The sequence below is a fragment of the Vollenhovia emeryi genome, unplaced genomic scaffold, assembly GCF_000949405.1.
Source record: "Vollenhovia emeryi isolate VEMERY1.0 unplaced genomic scaffold, V.emery_V1.0 DF939251.1, whole genome shotgun sequence".
NCBI classification, from domain to species: Eukaryota; Metazoa; Arthropoda; class Insecta; order Hymenoptera; family Formicidae; genus Vollenhovia; species Vollenhovia emeryi.
Genome location: NW_011967115.1, coordinates 178,474 through 191,402, shown reverse-complemented (window position 1 = coordinate 191,402; position 12,929 = coordinate 178,474). Strand labels below are relative to the sequence as shown.

Sequence of the window (12,929 nt, the reverse complement as noted above, 5' to 3'; positions counted from 1 at the left end):
CCCTCGACAAGACAAAAGGAAGGCAATGAAAAATATTACACGCTCCCGTATAATATTTAATGTTACACGACGATGCAGAGTGACGCGCGGAACGAACGCGGCAGACGGTGGCGAATTAATTGCGACGCGGTAAACGATTAACTCGTCGGGTAATCAAATAATAAGTAACCGTCGGGTAAACTCACCCGTGATCGCTCCGCCGTCGCCGGATGCCACCCCGGGCCTCCGCCTCCTCTCCGGCTGCTCCTCCTCCTCCTCCTCCGTCGTCGTTGGGACGCTTCCTCCTCGCGGCACTTGCACTTCACTCGCGAAAGGGTTAACCGCGATCGGCGCGCGCGACGAACGCTCCATCGCGTCGCTCGAGAGAGAGAGAGGAAGCGCGAGGGTGAGGCCGTAACGCGCGCAAAACCGGAGCAGAAATCGCAGCGTTGCCACGGCTCTTCGATCGACGAATCATTTCGCGCTGGGTCGCGTCCTCGAGGACCTCGAGTCCCGCGCCGCTCGGCTTCTCCCGCGCGTTCGGGATCGCGACGCTACGCGAAATGCCGTGCACGCGACGAACACTCCACCGCTGCTCAAGCTTTCTCGCGCGTTCAGACCCCAATCGCGGCACTACGCGAGCCCCGCGAATCGCGTCCGCGCGACGTCTCGTCCCGTCTCGGACAGGGACAGGTTAGGTTAGATCGGAACAGCGGGCCGGGAATCGCGGGAGCGGCGGGATTTCGGACACGCCGCGGCCCCAGCTTTGCGCGTCGCGTCGAAGCTGCACTTGTTGCTCCCGTTCGCGCGTTTTCCGGCACTTCGGAGACACACACGGTCGTCGCCCCGCCGGGCGCACGCGCGACCAATTCTTGTCGGAATCGAGAGAGACGCGCGGGGCCTCCATCGGTATCGCCGGCGATGAAGAGTCGCGCCGCGCGATGTCAACGAGACCGCGGACATCGAGACGAAAGTGCCACAACGCGAACCCCCTTACCAGTCGCGCGAAAGCGCGTCGTCCGGCTCGGCGTCGGTCCTCTCTCTCTCTCCGCGTCGGTTGGGCCAGTGACGAAGACCTGCCTCGGCAACTTCACTACGACGCGAGTCGAGCCAACGGTCGGCACGACGCGAGTCAAGCCGTCGGCCGAAACCGCGGGGATGCGCCCGCGGTAATACGCGCACTTTCTCGCGCACACGCATTATTTCCGCGAAACGTACGCGCCGCGAGCGAGCGAAATTACGGCCGCCGGATCGCGTTAGCGTGGACGGACTCGCGCGCGTTCGGGCGCGCGCACGACTCGCGTATTGCCCGGCAGCCGGAAACGAAGAGCGAATCGCAGGGTCGAGTGCGAGGGGCGCAGAGGGGCGGAGCGAGAAGACGCGGATCGTACGTGAGTATCGTCGAGGAATATCGCGAGGGCCGGCGACCCCGCCGCGTCGATCTCGTGTCGTCCGCGCGACGCGGACGAGCCCCGAATGCCGAGCGTCGAGCTATGCGGGCGCGAGCGAGCGAGAGAGAGCGACGGAGAGCGGGAAGCGAGATCGCGGGAAGACGTGTCGCGGCCGCGGCCCGAAGGGTAATAACGGGGCGACGGTACGCGTCGCGTAAACAATTGCCGCCGGCGACCTAAGCGAGAGTAACGAGAGTAACGGCCGCCGCGACCTTGCGCGCGCGAGCCGATGCGTAGCGGGCGGCGTAAACAAGCCGCCTACGGCGGACGTCACGTCGCGTCATTAGGAGCGTTCGCCCCCCGCGCCTAATATCAGACTATCTACTCGCGATCGAGCACTCGGAGGGTACGTTGTGTGCGCGCGCGCGCGTGCCTGCGCGCCTGTGTCTGCGAGGAGCGGAACCGAACAGAGAGAGGTTTCTTTGCATTTAGTATTTCTATTTGTTTGAATAAAATCTGTTTCATTAAAACAACACACGCTTATACGAAGCAGGCCTTCGAGAAGAAGTTGGAGGATCACCTCCAGCTTCTTATTGTTCCTTTGCGATCCTTGCGTTTCCTCACGTTGCGCCTGCGAAAACGTTATCGCGGTGCGCGGCTCGCGATGGCTTCGGTCGCGAAAGAGCGATTCGGCGAGGTATTCAAAAACGTTTGGTTCGCGGTGCAGTCGTTTCGATTAATGTCGCGAGAAAGAGAGGAGAGGAGACGTTGCTTTTCCGTCCCGTGGAATTTATCCCTTTGACGTTGCAGACGTTGTTCGAGCTGATGAATTTTTACTGTGGCTTCCCTGCCGCCGCGGAAACCGGAGACCACGCCTCCGGCATCGCTCCACCTCGAGTCACCTCCGAGGTCCCCGCGAAGATGGAAAAGGCGGCCGATAAAAAACAGGCTACAACGTGGGGCATTACTCCTGATTTCTCCCGAAAATATCCCCCCCCTTCCTCGGAGTAAGGAGGAAAAATATCAAGGAGTCGGAGCGCGCGACGAGAGATAAAGGAGTTCGAACAACGGAAGGGAATTTCAACCGTCAGCTGGAGTGAAAGGAAGAAGACTATTACTGCTGATAGCGATGATCGCAGTGGTACAAGTGAATGTGACGCGGACGGGCAAAAAGGTGAGAGGGAAAGAGGAGAAAAGAAGAGGATACGCGAGGTGGAGAAGTGCGCCAACTTCGCTTTTTGAAATATTCCGATCCGAAGTCCATCGAGAAGAGCGATTGGATACGATGTCAGCGGAAACGGTATCGCGTGGGTCTTCCGCGAGGCGAGCGTGAAAGGGCTCCGTGTCTGATAAATGCGCGCGGGTGGAATTTAGAAAAAAAGAAAGAAGAAACGTAATCGCCGGGCGTTGCAACTTTGAAGTGTAAATTAGCGACACGCGGCGACGAAATGCGAGGGAGCGTGCGGTGAAAATTATGACGTGAAAGTGAAGGAGCGCGTATCTCAGTCGAGCGCTTTATTTTAATGGAGACGGATACGCGCAAAGGGAAATCGATCGGCCGATCGCGGCTTTCGGCGACGTCCATTGTTACGGAACGATCGTTTACCGTGTAAACAGTCACGACGAAGTTTGCCCACCACTCGAACGTTCTTGCGCATTCGTCTATTGCTCGAATGTTGCTCGCATCGTTAAAAAAGAATTAATGTAACGGTACGTTAAATAATTCTCTCAACTAATGATCGCGTATGGACGCGCGCTACAGAATGTTATAAAATAATCCGATGAACACGTTTCTATCATTTTTCACTCGATACCACAATGTATTTGACAAAATTAATCTGTACGTTTTTAAACATTTTAACTAGTATATATAATAATACGTGAAACGCGATAAGTTAATGTATATAAAACGGCGTTTCATCGATTATTCCGTGCATTCTTTCATACAAATAATTCTAATGTATTCTACACCGTAGCAAAAACTTTCCCTCTTTTCACCCGGAGAGAATCACCGGCCACGACAAAATAAAACGGCCGTGTTCTGTAAACTTGATCTAGAACAAATGGAAATTTTTCGGTCGCGGAGTATAATCAGTCGATACATTTGTATAAACTAATATAGAGACCACGGTTCTACTGCATAACGGTAATACGCGCCGCGCTATTTGTACGCGCGCGATAACGTGCAGCGCGCGCTGAAATACCGTAACCCGACTCCCTAACTAAATCCTATCTCTTTATCGTATCTCGTTACAACGCGCGACTCGTTGCGTGTTACGCATTAGAGACGATATTACGATTTAATTACAATACGGGTACCGATGCTGTCCTTTTATCACATCTCGTAAACGGCGTGCCACGGCGTGCGCGCTATAACGCCCGGCGGATATCTCGGAATGGATCTTTTAATCGATACATGCAGTTTGCTGCAATTCCGATGGCAAAGTGGAAGTTGTATAATGAGCCCCGTTAACCATCGGCCGCGCAATCTCTTAATTCTTAATGAATTTTTCCAAAACTTGAAACGTAGCGAAAGAATTTGTGTCGGTTCAACATTGCTCAAGAATAGTTTGGAACTTTTCTATGTTATGCTCGAAGGGGGAAGAGAAAATGTCGAAAGGAGCATCGCAATCGAGTAAATGTTGTAGAATCTTTTATTATTGCTCTTTAATAATATACAAGTAAAGTAATAAAAATATTACTTAACGCTTTCGCATTCAACGCTTAATTCTAACGGGTATTCTATTAAATTAATAATTTTAATCGATCCGATTATGTGTTCTCAGATGCAGGTACGAATGCATACTCTCGCTCTCCCTCTCTGCGGATCTGTAAGCTTTGCAGTGCCAGAGGATCCAGTTTGGGTCAAGTAAGATCAGAGGTAGATTTTGTATTTATTTTCAACGTTTTACATTTGAATTTTAATAGTTTTAAATATATTTTTTTACAATCAGACCAATTCAATGTAAGAATTTAACATTTAACGTACAAAATATATATTTTTTAATATATTACATATAAAATAATAGGCGCGGTTCTTAATTTTTTAAATATATTTTACATGATATTTTATATACATGCAATAGTACTTTATGTTTTGATTATCATAAAAGAAAACTTTCGCTGGTTTAATTTACCTACTTCTAATCGAATGCCATGCGTTTGTTTCAGAATCAGATGCGGAGATGTGTCCAGTCCTGGATATAGGCGATATCGGTGAGTAAAACTTAGAATACCGGTGATGGTTGTTTTCCTGTTGAAATTGCTATTTCTGAAATCAGTGCGATTTTGCGTTAGATTTTTGCATGCATGTGTATTTCTTTATAAGAGGCATCGGACGAAAAAGAGATATAAGTTACGTTTATCTCATTTTTAAAGCAAAAATATTCGCAAAATATAGTTACTTGTAACAAAACTACTTTTTTAGCAACATTTTTATCGATTTGATTAAAATTTGATAGAATGTAGCAGTTTTTAACGATTACTTTGTCACATATTTTCTCTCTCTACAATATTTAGCTCGGCTTCACCAGCGAAACTATATCTTTATTGTCGTTGACTTATATCATACTTTATTCGTTTTCGATGGTTCCAGTTTTACCATCAAGTTTTTACCGATATTGACGTTGATAAGCCTCAAAATAATCTCCTGAATTATAAGTCGTGCTTATTTTGTACGTCCTAGTAGAGTTAAAAATTTTTAGTTTTCTATTTCTTCGTTTCTCGATCTCCAATTTTTTCGCGTCTGCTTCACGCGCGAGAAATCCGCGAATATTTTAGGAAATGTTTTACAGACATCCTAATAATTCTAAATATATCACTTGATTGCAGTTTTACGATTTTTTAATAGTTTTCTCGTTTTCTTGATTTATATTTTGTATCGCAAATTTTTTATCATAAATAGAAGTAAAGATTTACAAAATTAAACTCGTAAGGGATACTTCGATTTTTGCTTGATTATTTTGCTCGCGTGATTAATATTCGTCGCTTATTAATTTCCATTTTGCTATTCATATATATTTACGATTAGACTTGTAAAATAGATGACATAAATTTCATTAAATTAACGACATAGAAAGAATTCAACGATAATGTTAAAAATTTTCCAACAATTTTATTTGCACGTTATTCTTACATAAACGAAATAATTACTGTTTTCTAGAAGTCGTTAATAGTGTTATAATTATTAGGATTGTTAAACTGTTTCCTTTTATTTCGATACTGAAATTGCTTAAACGATATTCGTAAAAGATTTGCAAAATTAAGCCTCGCACGGGTACAGCGAGGCAATGCGATCTTCGCAGGAATTATCGCGAAATAAGGTGATCTGTGCAAGAATACTGGGAAACGATGAATTTAAAATACAATTTATATTAAATAAAAAAGCGCAAAGGTTTCGTTTTTCGATAAGTATACGCTTTAAGTTCAACTTATAAATATTTCACGATTGTTATTTCAAGTATTCGCATATTTTATGTCGCAACGCACATATTTGTTTCAAATTTCGTTGATTGTTGAGGTTTCTTAATCGCAAAAAAACGCTTAGAATGTCGGGCGTTGAACGCCGAGCCCTGTTCCGAGAAATGACGTAGCGCCGTAAACACTTCGGGGGCAAAAACAGCCTAGTCTCATTGTGCCTATCATTCACGCGGCGACAGTCGAACGGATCGGTTAGCGGCCCGCGCCGCTCCATCGTATTATTCTTTATTGATACGCGTTCGCGACAAGCACGAGAAGAAGCCGCGATCGTTATCTGTGAACAAACAGCGATCGAGATCATCGCGTGATCGCTGAATCCTCGCGATTCGCTATCGATGCTTGGTCGGCAAGACAGACATCTCGCGCGATTCACTTGAAATCTGTACATTCAAAAATTAAAGAGCCAGCTAACGTGAAATTACTTCCTTGCGATAACAAGTAACGATAATTGTTTCTTTAAACGATGTTCGTATTCGGATACATCTCGTATCGTCGCGTTGAGTCTTTTGTCGCTTCGAGTATAATTTGTTGGCTGTTTCTAAGTTGAAAGCGCGAAATAACACACAAAATATTTAATCGAGTGCGGTTTGTGTAGTTGCAAAGATTAGTTTCTCTTTCAATCACACAGCCAAGATTGATCTTTGCGAAAGCTTTATCTATAGCACGGAATTTCATAGAATATTTCAGAAATGAGTTCGTAAATTATAAATTATAGATTTCTTGTGTCGTAAGTGAATGCATTACAAGTGAAGTGATCTGAAAAGTGCATTTTAATGGAGACTTTTAGAAATCTCTCTCTTAAGTACTTTTAATTATTACATCTGTGAATAAGTAAATGAGACAATTAGTTGAAATTGCAATTTTCGAATTTCGCGTCGCGAGTGAGTTATGTGTAGTGCAATCAACGAGGAACGACACAGGAAGGCTCTTGGACTATTCCCGGGTACTACTGCAATGGAAGACACATCGATGGACATCGAGTGACACGATGAGTACTGAATTTTAATTATTACATTAGCCTGTTATTTTAACTACATTTTTTATGCATTTCATTGCTGCTCATGCATTATTATTTTCATAATTTCGCATGATCAAATATATTACCAGAAAAAAAGTGGTGTCAGTCATTTAAAATAAGATAATTTAATTATTAAAAATAATAATGGTCTAATTTCCTTGATGGTAATTGCGTAATTAATTACGTCCCTTTTAGAAGCGAATTCGAAGTTTTATCGATCGATGTTTTTAGTTTGTTTTCCGAACACTCAAAAATTGTAATCTCTAATAGATAATTTATATAATTATTTTCAAATATAAGCTATTCAAGAGAAAGTTTTAAGATGAAAGACACGAAGGCAAGAATGACTGATACGCATTAATTAAAATATACGTTGTCATTAGTTTGCTTTTTCTAATTAATGAATGTTAGAAGAATTTTTTTATCGTTTTTACAAAGTATCTTTTTTTCAAACTTTTTATAATATTCAAAGCATATATGAAACTTATAATACGTTCCGACATATAATACTTAAATGCTTACTTATACTTAAGTGTTTTTATATTCTACGATGATATTAAGTAGGTTCTAGAATTTTTTAAATAACAGTTATATTTCTGGTAATATTAGTCGTGTACATACATAGATTTATATACATGTATGTGACACACAGAGAGTGCATAGTGTAGTTAAAAAGAACCGGTTATACTGCATGCGTACACTGAAAAAAATTTCTGGTTGAATATGGACGAATCAGATAATTCCTTTAGGATTTACCAGAATTTCTGTAGGATTACAGGAATTCTGGTAAATCCTAAAGGAATTCTAGTAAATCCTAAAGGAATTATCTGTAGGATTACAGGAATTCTGGTAAATCCTAAAGGAATTCTGGTAAATCCTAAAGGAATTATCTGATTCGTCCATATTCAACCAGAAATTTTTTTCAGTGTAGTAGTCGCTTTTAATAAACGCATTGATTTCCAACAAAAGAAATATATAAATCGTGAACTGTAAAGTTAATATTTTTATATTTTGTGAAGCGTGAAATTTTACTTAGAAAATAATTTTCTACATATTTAATTGGCAAGTGCAATACAAATATGTAAAATTAACTTTCTTGTATCTCCTATTTCGTCTGACATATTTTATTATTGCATTTTACGTTATTATATTCTATAAAATATGTATATGTATACTTAATATGTATGGAACGTTTATATTTATGCAACATTTATGTTTATGCAATTTTTATATATTTCTTTGCAAGTTTAACATTTTTATGTATTCACGCGCACATATACGACAATTTATGTCACACATTTATATTTACTGCATTTTATTTCCACGTATGCTTTTATGCAAATTTTACATTCTGTGATTATAATTATTTTATAATCTTAATCCGAACTTTTTAACGAAAATCTTCGATACCCAACGTAGAAAATTCCATAACAAATCAAACGTCGAAATACGGTTCTAAATAATGTACGCGGTATAAACATTTATTAACTGAATATTCACAAGAGTATCAAAGATCTACAAATACGAATCTTTTTTACTTACTTTTTAAATTACGTTATCAATCAAACAAAAGTTATTCTTAATTACACGTAGCGATTTAATTTCAATTAAATCATATAAACACACAAAATTAGGAATTTACCAAAACTTTCGAGTATATTCTTCGTATAAAATTTATAAATAAGTTAATTGTGCGAAACATCACACGTGTATTTAAAAAACAAACTATAATTTCCAAAGATTAGTGAAACGTAACAATCCGTGATTAGGCCTCTATATCCATCGAACAGCTATAATATTCGTTCGTGTGATCGAGTGATTGAACTCTGTCTGTATAATATCGCCGTTCTCACCTGAAGACCGTGCTCGGCCGATCTCTTGAAATCGTTGATAATCCGCGCTCAATTTTGGCAGGCGAACGTGCACGAAGACTCGGATGGCTATGCCAAGATTCGTAGGACGGAATATAAGGAAACCGAGTCTCCGTAGGAATTCCAATTTCTTCTCGATTTCTTGGACCACTTTAACGAGTCTCTCGTACACCGCCGCTAGGTTGCCATCTCGTTCCATCGATATCAGACGCATGTGATCCCCCTCGTTGCGCCAGACAAGGAAAGTTTTTCTCCTCGTTAAAAAATATCCCCGTACCTGGAGGAAAGAACGGCGTGATACAGAGACGGTAGTTTTATATGCCTTGAACTTTCAACCGGGAAACCGTTCGCCTTTAATCGCGAAAGGTCTTCTATTACATCCTGTTGCCTCGAGTATTTTTGCAGATAGTTTTCGTTGTAATCGTGTGCGTGTGTATGTGTGTACTTATAAATATTACACCAAGTTTCTTGTGGTACGGAAGAGATAATGGATAGGTCGCAAGGAGGCAATTCCGTTTAACCTTTAACCGGGACCCGTTGTATTTTGAGTCGAGGGGACGTTACATTGTAACGCGTGTTCAGAAAGTTAGAAAGTTCCCTCGCCCACTTACATTTTAATTTCAATGATCTCTCCGTACGCGTTTATAATCGCACGAACTTTATCTCGAGAACGAGTGTGTCTTAAGAATAAACTTGCCCTCGCTTAAATCTCGTTTCGCACGGTCTCACGTGGGTCTCGCAATCTGTATTTTGCTTTCTATTAATAAACCGTGGGTACCATTGAATTCAATTACGCATCGGCGAATATCGAAATTAGATGAAATTCAAGATCAAGATCAGCTAGAAATAAGCGCTTTTTCAACGAAATTAGCGATAAGATAATGTCAGATAAAGTACGCGATATGAAAGGTCTAATATTGGAATGAGCGTAAACTGAGAAAGCGATGCACTTTAATCTATTAGCGTATTCAAAGGCTAGTCCGCGTATTGATTCGACCGGTCGAGCGAATCTCTTTATTAAAAGGAAAAATAGAACCGGCTGCGATTCTGATTATCCGTGAGTAACAAGGCAGCGCGGTAATCTCCGTCGAGTGCACGCAACAAATGGAAAAAGAAATGCAGCGAGATATGCAATAGATAGACGAAACAAAGCGCGCAATTAAATTTGTCCTATGGCGAGTCATATTTCTATACACTGTGCACATTTAATTAATATTAGCGGCAATGTCAAATGAGGGGAACGAGGGGGAGACCCGACAGAGTTATGACGCTGTTAATTAAGCATGATGCGCCCTGCGTAAACGTGGGAAAGGGCGCGTCGAGACCCTTTGTTTGGCAGGTGGCAGAAAATGAAACGGTTTCTCTCTCTCTTTTTTTTTTAATTGACGTGATAATTCGCTTTATCTTCCGCTTAAAACCTTTTCAACGTAACTCGGATTATTCCATTGTGTATACTTAAAAAATCTGCCCGTTAAACGACCGCGAAAAAAAAAGAACCGACCGGGGAAAAGCCGAAAACTCTGCGTCTCGTTTTTCATAATAACGAATTAATGATTCAGACCGCATCGTGTGCATTTCGCGATGTAATCTGGAGTGGTTTCGCAAAAAGAGGAAGGAAAAAAAGAATGAAACATTCGGTTCTCCCCGAAAACTCTCAAGCACTGGCGCGCCACACCCTTCTCTAAGCTCCGTAACACTAAGCTCCATAATACCATCTAACCCTTTTAACTCCCTAATCCTAGAGGCGAAGGGATCTTCGAGACCTCATCGTGACGAAAATCATTAATGCAAATTTATTTAATCAGCTGCTCGTCGCTCTTGTACATACTACGTAACATATACGTAAGATGTTACGCCGTAGAGCACATTGTTTACACGGACATCGCGGGGGATTTGTAACTTAAATGATTATTTAAAGTAAGGTATAATAAGACGCGGGTATAAAAGTCTTTATTACGGAGCTGCTTAAAAATGCATGGTGCGGCTTGCGGGTCGGAACATTTGCCGACACACGCGCGCGTAATCGTTTTGCTTATTCCCATACAGAACTTGCTTTAATCTTGGTAAAGTTTTGGTTTAATCTTCGTTTCAACATAAATCCTCGATTTGGGGGTGTATAGCTCACCGGGGGATTAATGTTTTCGAGTAGGCTGAAGGAACTTAAGACATTGTAATTGAATGTTTTAACGAAAGTAACTACGGTCGGATCGAAGTTTGACCCCGTATAATATTAGTCGTCGAAGTTGGCTCTTAGAGCGCAGTTAAGGTAAATGGAATACACTCGCGTTACCGTACGATTTCTACTATAAATAGGATGCGAGGTGTTAGATAATTTTAGTTTACCTGAGCGGAATCTAATTTAGTGCTGAATTATGTACACATCGAAACTAATTTCAAACGTGGGCGAATAAGAAGACGTAACGCAATTAGTTGTGCATTATTACATTTGGGAATGTACCCGTTGGCCAAAGCCTAGCAATGTTCGCTGCTTTCAGAAATCTGCCGCCTTCCTTGAACGGGAAATGATCATTCGGTAATTGTTGCCGGATCTGTTTGTCTAATGCTCCGAGCGTGTAATAGCTCCCTTTGAGCTCGTCCTTTTAACGAGGTTAAAGCTTCCTGTATCTGAAGGTACAGGATAATCGTGTTATAAAAGCTATCTTGTAGCCTCACTCTTACGGCAGCTTTAATTCTCCCTCGCCGCGACACTAAGATACAAAACTAATTGCAGAAATTATTTTCTTGGGATAAATCGGGCGCGCTTTCTACCAATGGCGGATTTAGTACTTCAGAAGCCTTAAGTACGACCCTTGCTTTGTTCAGCTTTGTGTTAGTTCGGCAGAGCCGAGCAAGAATTTTATTTACAAGTCCCCGTGGAATAATAAGATTTCTCAAATTTCTGTCGAACATTCTCTTTTATTAGAAATTTCGAAAGATAAATGGTTATTAACTCGCGCAGCGATTTGAGAAACAGCTAAAGCTCTAAGAACCCGTTTAAACCGCTCATAAGTCCACCATTGTCTTCCACTTTCTACTCTGGCTCGCGGCAGTGAATCTCGCTCGTGGCAGAATTGAATGGATAACCCTTGATCGACCTTACGCAATCCGCGTCAAGATCATGTGCTCTCTGCTGAGATAAAAATTGCTCAGTTTTCCTGGCTCACCCCAATCTAGGTCGGAATGAACATCGTCAGTCCTAAAACCACTGTGATGATACTCTTCGGGTACAGGATCGAATAATCCGGTGAAGACGTTATAGGCCTCGGGATCAGACGCGTATATACCCACGATAGAATCAGGATTCACCGGGCCAAGACGCGAATCACGGGTCTATCAGGGTTAAGCCCCAAGTGGCCGCATGTGTCTTCAGTCCGTAGCAAAATTCTCGTCGGATATTTTTTTAACAAAACGTCATCTTTATTCGAAAATGGAATTGAACGTGTCGCGGCGATGTCGAAAATTCAGCTCATCCATATTTTTAACGTGACTTTTAAAGAGGACATTTCATAAAAATGTGACCTTTCTTAGCTATTTAAATGGTTTATCTCGTAATTGTGCCGTAGCACGTCGCTTGAAGGAAAATGTTGTCTCCGACCGAAATGCGAAGTCTTAATTATTTATCGGCTATTATCGTATTCCGATAAATCCGACGAGTATTAACGCTCTATCTGTCGTTTATGTCATTTTATGACGATGCTTTCGCGCATACTATTAATGAAACGTAGAACTTATAAATGCAGTCGTTTCATGCATTTTTTACGCACAGAGTTGTACAGATTATTCCAAGTATCACGTATTCATCGTTACATTTTACGCGAAGATTTGTCATGTTTAATTAAATTTTTTTTTAATTTTCTGGAGGTTAGTTTCAGCGTGACTTACAAGATAAAATTACATCTCGTTTAGTATGGCGTCATTATTTAATATTAGGTAGTATAATATCGACCGAGTGCAAACTGGAGAAGATATTTTATTTTATTCTACCTTTTGCCTGCACAAGCTCCATGTAAGTGTCTTCCAGTTCTTCTAGTTTCTCATCGTTTATCCTGACGGAGCTTGCCTTTTTTCGGTAAGCGCACGAGACCGCTGGTCGCATCTTTTTTTTCTACCTCTCTCCTCTCTCCCTGTCTCTCTCTCTCACTTCGTGTGATCGTAATCTTTTTTTCACACACTTGTCTTTTTCTATCCTAT

General features: G+C 41.8%; 1 pseudogene; it reads right to left on the bottom strand.

The window, feature by feature from the left end:
• Positions 1-4,391: 4,391 nt before the first annotated feature.
• On the bottom strand, positions 4,392-12,834 carry LOC105559876 (annotated as a pseudogene).
• Positions 12,835-12,929: the final 95 nt, after the last annotated feature.